Source organism: Plecotus auritus (assembly GCF_963455305.1).
Source record: "Plecotus auritus genome assembly, chromosome: X".
Classification (NCBI taxonomy): Eukaryota; Metazoa; Chordata; class Mammalia; order Chiroptera; family Vespertilionidae; genus Plecotus; species Plecotus auritus.
The window spans coordinates 122,690,852-122,700,505 of NC_137784.1; positions in this window are offsets into that span (position 1 = coordinate 122,690,852).

Consider the following 9,654-nt stretch of genomic DNA (forward strand, 5'->3'; position numbering starts at 1 on the left):
TTTAACATTTTAGCTAATGCTTGAACTATGAATAATTCTGCCAAAAAGTTTTACAGCAAGTATCACCTTGAACTCAATTAACAACTTAAAAGTAGAACACTTACAGATTAATTAGGCCTAGAACATAGGATAAAGATGTATACACATACTAGCCTTCTCTTGGGTCTTCATGGCCAATAACAGAATCATGAAATCATAAATACTTGGAGTTAGAGGGACTTGAGATTCCAATTTGTTGGGATTTCCCAAAGTATGTTTCATAACACGTTAGACCTTTAAAAAGGAAACTGAAAGTTAAATTAGATTGGAAAACACAGAATGATATCACATGTCTTTGAGTGTCAAAATGCACATTAGCCCAGTTAACACTCTGAGAAGTACTATTGTAAGTAACTCGTTCAACTTTAATGAAATCAACATTAAAAAAAAAAATCACCCATTAGCCTAAAGAATCAGTGTTCTATGGAACAATTTTGGAAAATGGTTATCTAGGGCAGTGTTCATCTAATGAATGAATGCACTTTCTAATTTTCTACCAGGAACTCTAAAATTGGAGGCTGGTAATTTCATTTCTGAAATCTCTAATTGTTCACACATGCATCAGCATATTCTCTTCTGTTGCTTTTAGTTCAAGACTATATGCTTTATGTCTAAAGACAGCATAATGAAGTGCATATGAAATTTACTGTCAGAAGTCCTGGGTTTGAATCTTGGCTCTACTAATTACTAATTATTTGACCTCAGGCACTATTCAGGCTCCCTGAATATCATTTATTCTTATATACAAAACTACAAGCCTGGCACACAAAATTTGTGCACGGGGGAGGGGGTGTCCCTCAGCCCAGCCTGCACCCTCTCCAATCTGGGACACCTTGAGGGATGTCTGACTGCACGTTTAGTCCCGATCCTAAACAGGCAGTCGGACATCGCTCTCACAATCCAGGACTGCTGGCTCCCAACCGCTCATCTGCCTGCCCACCTGATTGACCTTAACCACTTCTGCCTGCCAGCCTGATCACACCCTAACCCAGGGGTGGGCAAACTTTTTGACTCAAGGGCCACAATGGGTTCTTAAACTGGACCGGAGGGCTGGAACAAAAGCATGGATGTAGTGTTTGTGTGAACTAATATAAATTCAAAGTAAAGGAGCGGAGGGTAGAGCAAGAGAACCGGATAGAATAGGCGGATCCGGCCCGCAGGCCGTAGTTTGCCCACGCTGCCCTAACCACTCCCCTGCCAGCCAGATCGACACCTAACTGATCCCCTGCCTGCCTGATTGTCCCTAACTGCCCTCCCCTGCCAGCCTGGTCTCCCCTAACTGTCCTCCCCTGCAGGCCTGGTCCCCCCCCAACTGCCCTCCCCTGCAGGCCTAGTCACCCCCAACTGCCTTCCTCTGCCATCCCAGTCACTCCTAATTGTCCTCGTCTGCTGGCCATCTTGTGGTGGCCATCTTGTGTCCACATGGGGGCAGCCATCTTTGACCACATGGGGGTGGCCATCTTGTGTGTTGCAGTGATGGTCAATTTGCATATTACTCCTTTAGTAGATAGGATAATACCTTACAAAGTGTAATGAGAATTAAATGAAATAATGCATGTAAAAATCTTAGCACTGTGCCTGGAACAGAGTAAGCACTCAAAAATAGCAGTACTCATTCCATTCATAGATGACAATGTGCAGTGCTTAGTTTCAAATACAAAAGGAGGGGCATTCTGTCTTGTTACCACCTATGCACCTCACCCCATATACAAATCTTTCTTCAGTGATCTTCCTCCAGATTTTTCTGACCTGTACAGATGCATATCAGTTTGAAATTAACATCCCAATAAATTTCATTTTAATACAAACAATTCTATTGACCCTATTACTCAGTAACATTTTATTTTCAGAACACAAACTAATGGAATGCAATGTGAACATATTAGTCTCCCAAGAAGACAAGATAGATGAAAAAAACACTGGAACAAAATAAACATTGTGAGACAAGTTGGGGGAAGTGCTGAAGATGCTATTATAGGGACTAATGTGTTCTATGAAAAGACTTTCCTTGGACATATTTAGTGGTGACTCTAGTGGGATTACTTACTTATTAATACTCTACATATTTATAGGAAAGCCAAGTTAATAAGACATTCTACATACTAAAAGTATATGACTGCCTTATGATGAAGTAAAGAGTGGTAGGGAGATGACTATGGGTGTTTCTATATATTAGCAAAGCAAACATGAAAAGTGGTATTATTTAAAAAACAGTGCAGCTGCTTCAATTAAAAAAAAAAGGAGATACTAAAATGCCAACTCTGTCTTTACCTAGCTCTAAAAATATGTGAGTCATTTAAATTCTTTGAGACTTGATTTTCTCCTCCACAAAATGGGTAATGCAGGACAGTTGTTTTTTTTTTGTTGTTGTTGTTGTTTGTTGTTGTTTTGTTTTTTAATTTGGAGTCAAAACTCTGGAAGCTTCCAAACAATGAGATTTATTTAAGATAATTTTTAAATAACTAATTTTTAAAACACTCAATTGTCAAGAAAATAAATAGGCAGTTAATATAGAAGTACAAATAGTTTATGAACAGGAAATATGCTTAGCTTTCATCATAATTAAATATATGCAAATTAAAACAGAATGAGATACTATTTTTCACATATTAGAATGGTAAATATATAAAACAAAATTAATAGTTCAGAGATTTTTTTGTGGGTGTGAGGAAACTGGTACTTTCATACTATGTTGATTGACCTCCACTATAACTTATTGGAGGTCAATTAGACATTACAGATCTACATTTTAGGTGCAGATCCCCTTTAACCTAGCAATTCCTTGCCTCAAAAATTATCCTAACAATATGTCCACATGTGTGTGCAAATCTATTATGAACAAGGATTTTCTTTGCAGTAAGGTTTTTAATAGTAAAATGCTGAAAACAATTTCAATGTTCACCAATAGGAGACTTGTTATATAAATTTGGTTCAAAGTAATACTATATGGGCACTAAAAATGGTGGTAGTTAGGGAAGTTGCTCATGGGGCTAGATCCTTTATACCTTACATACAAAGAAATAAAGAAGGTGTAGACTAACTCACATTTAATGATCACTTACTGAGTGACTGACTGGTACTGGCCCTTTATTATTTCATTTAGCCTTTACACCAAATTCTATGAGGTAGTCTCTATTATCATTCCAATATAACAGAGGAGGAATTTGAAATACACAGAAGGATGACCAAGTGCAAACAGCTAGTATGTGACAGAACCCAGATATAAACCCAAGTTTGACCTGTATTATCCCACTATTCTTTTTTGCTTCTTCTTATATAGTGCCCTCTGTATTTTCCCATTTGAAGAAAGAACAAAGAAAATATGTACATATGCCTGGATATGATTTTAAAAGTCCTGATAAGATACCCAAGTAAATGTTAGCTCCAGTTGACTATGGAGGGTTGGGGAACTGAGCCTCCAGATAGAAGGAAAACTTGCTCTGGGTCATATACACTGAGTGGCCAGATTAGTATGATCTCTGAAAGCATAATAATCTGGCCACTCAGTATATATATTTCAGAGGCCTGGTGCATGAATTCGTGCATGGGTGGGGTCTGGCCAGCCTGGCTAGGGGGAGGGGACATGGGCATTTGGCCAGCCTGCCTGCTGGTTGAACTCCTGGTCTAGGGGACAATTTGATATTAGCCTTTTATTATATAGGATATACACTGAGTGGCCAGATTATTATGCATTCAGGGATCATAATAATCTGGCCACTCAGTGTATATTCCTTTGTTTTTGTTTGTTTTGTCTTGTCTTTATCTTTTTCATGAATTAATTTTCATTGAGTGATAACTACCAAAGCAACTAGCTTTTTAGGCTAAAAATTTATTTAAAAACAAAACCTAATACTCTCATCATTCAACAGATTGGGAAACTAAGACTGAAAGAGGGGAAGGGATCCAGTGAGTTCAAGGAACTAGTTAATAGATGAGTAAGAACAACAATCCATGGCTATTTGTTTGAGTTCTCCTTTAACTTTCTTATCCTTCTTATCCCTGACCCTCAGAGACACTGTGGGTCAGAGATAAAGGAGAGATGTCAACTTCATTGTTAATTTTTTAATTTTGTTAAAAATTGTATATATTTTTAATTAAATATTTTGACTAAAATGCCATCATAGTACTAGCTAGCAGAATTCAACAGCACATTAAAAGAATCATTTATGTCATGACTAAGTGGGATTTATTCCAGGGATGCAAAGATGGTTCAACATATGAAAATCAATTAATGCGATATACTACATTAACAGAATGAAGAATAAAAATCTCATGATCATCTTAATAGATGTATAAATAGTGTTTGAATCAATTCAACACCCTTTAATGATAAAAACAAACAAACACACACACACCTCTCAATAAACTAAAAATAAAAGGAAATTGCCTCAACATAACAATGCCATGTATGACAAGCCCCAGCTAACATTATACTCAACAGTGAAAAGCAGAAAGTTTTTCCTCTAAGATCAGGAACAAGGAAAGGATGCCCACTCTTGCCAATGTCACTTTTTATTCAACATAGTACTTGGAGTTCTAGCCAGAGCAATTATCTAATTAAAAGGCATAAAAGGCATCCAAATAGGAAAGGAAGAAGGAAAAATGTCTTTGTTTGCAGATGGCATGATCTTATATATAAAAAACCCTAAAGATTCCACCACAGAACTGTTAGAACTAATAAATTCAGTAAAGTTGCAAGATACAAAACCAACATACAAAAATCTATAGTCTTTCTTCATATATTAACAATGAACTATCTGAAAAGAAAATTAGGAAAAGAATCCCGTTTACGATAGCATCAAAAATAATAAAATTCTTAGGAATAAACTTAACTAAGATGGTAAAAGACTTGTACATTAGCCCTAACTGGTTTGGCTCAGTGGATAGAGCGTCGGCCTGCGGACTGAAGGGTCCCAGGTTCAATTCCAGTCAAGGGCATGTACCTTGGTTGTGGGAACATCCCCAGTAGGGAGTGTGCAGGGGGCAGATGATCGTTGTTTCCCTCTCATTGATGTTTCTAATTCTCTATCCCTCTCCTTTCCTCTCTGTAAAAAATCAATAAAATATATTTAAAAAAGACTTGTACATTAAAAAAATATTGATGAAAGAAATTAAGGAAGACACACAAAAAATGCAAAGTCATCCTGTGTTCATGTATTGGAAGACTTAATACTGTTAAAATGTCCATACTACCCAAAGTGATATATGGAGTCAATCAATGTCTATCAAAACCCCAAAGGTATATGATTTCACTTATATGTGGAGTCTAAAAAAACAAAAACAAAACAAAACACAAAACCAAAACAGATTCATAGATACAGAGAAGAGATGGATGGTTGTCAGAAGGAAGGGGGTTGAGAGGTTGGGTGAAAAAGGTGAGGGGATGAAGAACTACAAATTGAGATTTACAAAATAGTCATGGGGATTTAAAATACAGCATAGGGGGTACAGTCAATAATATTGTAATAATTATGCATGGTACCAGGTCGGTACTGGAAATACTGGGGGGAGCACTTTGTGAATTGTTTGATTGTTTGACCACTATGCTGTCCACCTGAAATAATACGAAATAATATTGAATGTAAACTGTAATAAAAAACTTAAAAAAAAAACACAACTAAACTGGAACTACCATAATAATACAAATAGTATTTCTGAGAGAAATAGAAAAAAAAATTCTAAAATTTATATGGCATCACAGAGGATTCTACATAACCAAAATAATTTTTTATAAAGAAAAACAAAGCTGGAAGCATCACACTTCCTTATTTCAAAATAGATTACAAAGCTAAAGTAATTAAAACAGTATGTGACTGGCATAAAGACAGACATATAGTATGATTGTGCAGAATTCAGAGTTCAGAAACAAATTAATGCATATGTGATCAACTGATATTTGACAAGGGTAGCAAGACTTGTGCTGGGAAAACTGAATACCCACATACAAAATAATGAAACTGGACTGTTAACTTACACCATAAACAAAACTCAACTCAAAATGGATTAAAGATTTAGAGGTAAGACCAGAAACTAGAAAACTTCTAGGAGAAAAAATAAGGGAAAACATTAGGAGATTAATGTTGTCCATGATTTCATGAACATGACACTATAGGTATGGGCAGCAAAAGCAAAAATAGGCAAGTAAGGCTAAATCAAACTAAAAAGTTTATGTAGAGCTAGGGATGCAGTCAACAGAGTGAAAAGGCAATCTATCAAATGGGAGAAAATATTTGCAAGCCATTTATCTGATAAGGGATTAATTTCCAAAATATATAAGAAATTCTTATGATTCAATAGCAAAAAACAAAACAAAAAAAACTATTAAAAAATGGGGAGAGGGCTTAAATAGACATTTTTACAAAGGAGACATACAAATGGCCATCAGGTATCTAAGAAGAGTCTCAGTGTCAATCACCATGGAAATGCAAATAAAAACTATAATCAGATATTACCTCACACCTGTTAGTATGGCTATTATCTAAAAAAAACTTAAGACAAGTGTTGGTGAGGATGTGGAGAAAACAGAAGCCAGTACACTTTGGGTAGGAATGCATAATGGTGTAATTACTATGGAAAACGTGTTGAGATTCCTCAAAAAATTAAAACAAGAACTACCATATGATACAGCAGTCCTACTTCTGAGTATTTTTTCAAATAAATTGAAATCAGGTCTCAAATAATATCTGTATTCCCATGTTCATTGCAGCATTATTCACAATACCCAAGTGGTGGATATAACTTAAATGTCCATGAACAGATGAACGGATTAAGAAAATATGATATATACATACAATGATATATTATTCATCCTTAAGAAGGAAGGAAATCCTGTCAAGTGCTATAACCTAGATGAACTTTCAGGACATTAGGGTAGGTAAAATAGGCCAGTCACAGAAAGACAAATATTGCATGATTCTTCTCATATGAAGCATCTAAAATAGTTAAACTCATAGAAGAGAGGAAAATGGTGATTGCCAGGTGTGGGGGTGGGGGAAATGGAGAGTTGTTATTCAATATGTGTAAAGTTTTAATTATGCAAGATGAATACATTCTAGAGATCTGCTGTGCAATAGTGCCAGTTTGGCTTCTAAGTTGTCTGAATTTATAGAATCCTTGGTACCAGAGTTATATAGCCTCTGCAACTATCCCATTAAACTAGACTTTTCTAAAGTTGCTGATATTCTTTATTACCTTGCGCTACCAATGTTGATAAAATTGCTTATTTTTCTCAGGCATGGGAATTTTCCAAGAAGTTATTAGCCTCTTTGATATGCTGGGATTTCCTTGAGTTGGATAGTTTGGTATACTTGATCATGCTTGTTGTGTGTGTGTGTGTGTGTGTGTGTGTGTGTGTGTGTGTGTGTGTGTGTGTGGTGTGTTTTAGCAGCACTCCTGTGGAGAGGACAAGAAAAAAGATATATCACTAAATGGAGACATTAGCCACACTTGACCTTTCAAGTATTATATTATTATCTTCTAGGCCAGTGGTCGGCAAACTGCAGCTCGCGAGACACATGCGGCTCTTTGGCCCCTTGAGTGTGGCTCTTCCACAAAATACCACAGCCTGGGAGAGTCTGTTTTAAAGAAGTGGCATTAAAAGAAGTTTAAGTTTTAAAAATTTGGCTCTCAAAAGAAATTTCAATTGTTGTACTGTTGATATTTGGCTCTGTTGACTAATGAGTTTGCTGACCACTGTTCTAGGACTACATAGGGAATAACTCTATTGGTTAGATGACAGCAGCTTTGAGTGTAGACACACTGCATGTATCCAACAGTGAAAGCTAAAATAAAACCCAGATAAACAAGCAACAGTGAGAAAGGCTGAAGTGATTTTTGGTTTATATATAAGGAAGTTGAGGGTGGAAGTAGGGAAAGGGAGAGAAGAAAAAATTCAATTTCTTGGGCCTCTTAAAATTTTTATCCAACTATTCTATGATGGAGTTATTTTACTTTGTTTAAATCAACTCATTTGTAATCAATCTCTTTGCAAATTAATTTGCTCCCTTTTTTTAACCTTTCCCTGTGAGAAAAAATTGAATTCAGTGCCCTATGAAATGTCTAAATTTTTGCTGTGTAAGTGGGTAATGGTGTTTAATGCTGGAAAATGTTGTCATCTTTCTACCTGTTGCAAAAAGTTTGCAGCCCTATTCTAGGCTGCATGTAGAAGATCATTACTACTATAAAATAATTTTGAGTCCTACCACTAGTGACAGGCAAATCTATATATACAACAAAGTAAATAGAAAGGACAAACACAGCTGGCCTGAACAAGTCAAAAGATCTAATGCTTTTAAGTTTTTTGTTGAAAATTTTGCAACTCTTTAAATTCGCATGACAAAGGGCATAGCTACTATTTCTCCTCCCTCCATTACAAAATAGGGAGGGAAAAAAGAAAATAAACCTAGAGGTTTAGCATAGTGAAACTATGGCGCTTCAACAAATGTGTTCAGAGTCTTCCTCACTTGTCATTACAGTCTGAGATCCAAAACCAGATGGCTTCCTTAGGACTTTAGATGGTTGGGACTCTATCCTCATGGAGAGGACCCTCCTTCCCAAATCTACTTCCCATGGAACAAGATCAACTCAACTTTATGAACAGAAGAAACACCATGGAAAAAAAGGCTAGGTAGACAGTGAGTCTTCCTTAATAAAAGTGCCTTTTGGGAACAGTTTTATTTGGTACCACTGGAGGCCAAAATGGAAATTCAGCTTCAAGTTAGAGAGAGATTTATTCTGTTGATATTTGGTCCCTGGGGTTCTAATTATTGAGATCCAAGTGTAACTAAGTAGAACACCCACCCTGCTGACAAACAACAGAGTCACACTCCAAATGTGAGCTCTGTTCACAGAGAGGTGACAGCTCATCAAGACCCTCCTTCCTCAAACAGCAGAGCAGACAAGCACACAAAAAAAAATGAAAACTGATTCTTCCTTACAGAGTAAAAGAAAAAAAAAAGAAAGGTAGACAAAGAAAGAAATAAAGAACAGGCTCCCTATCACCTGAAACCAGGGGATAGGGCAAATTGGAAAATATAAAGACCTCATGTAAAATTGCTAGAGGGGTGCACACTTTGCTTTGAATGGAATAGTTAAGAGCTGTTTATGAAAATCTACATTACTCAATTCTTTCATCCTTTAGATGCCTGCAAAGAATTAGAACATCACAAATCCTAGCAAAAAAAAGCTTCATTTGAGTTTAGCAGAGTACACCCACCAATAGACGTAGCAGTAATGCAGTGCCTGCCCAGCTTTCAAGGTTTTATTTATTTATTTATTTATTTTTTAACATGGATGTCTTCCCATTTATTATGTCTTTAATTTCTTTCAGTAATGCATTATAGTTTTAGTTGTACGTTTTTCATCTCCTTGGTTAATTCCTAATTATTTTATTCTTTCTTTTTTAATTTCCTTATTGATTATGGTGTTACATATGTGTCCTTATTCCCCCATAACTCCAAACCCCCCCCCAAGGGCTATGCTAAGCTAAAATACAAAGTATAGCACTTGACTGAGAAAAACACCTGACTTCAGTTATTTCTTATTCAGATTGGAGATAAATCACCAGAAATACAGGCTAATGCATGATTTAGCCTAATTCTGTGGTATAACTACAAA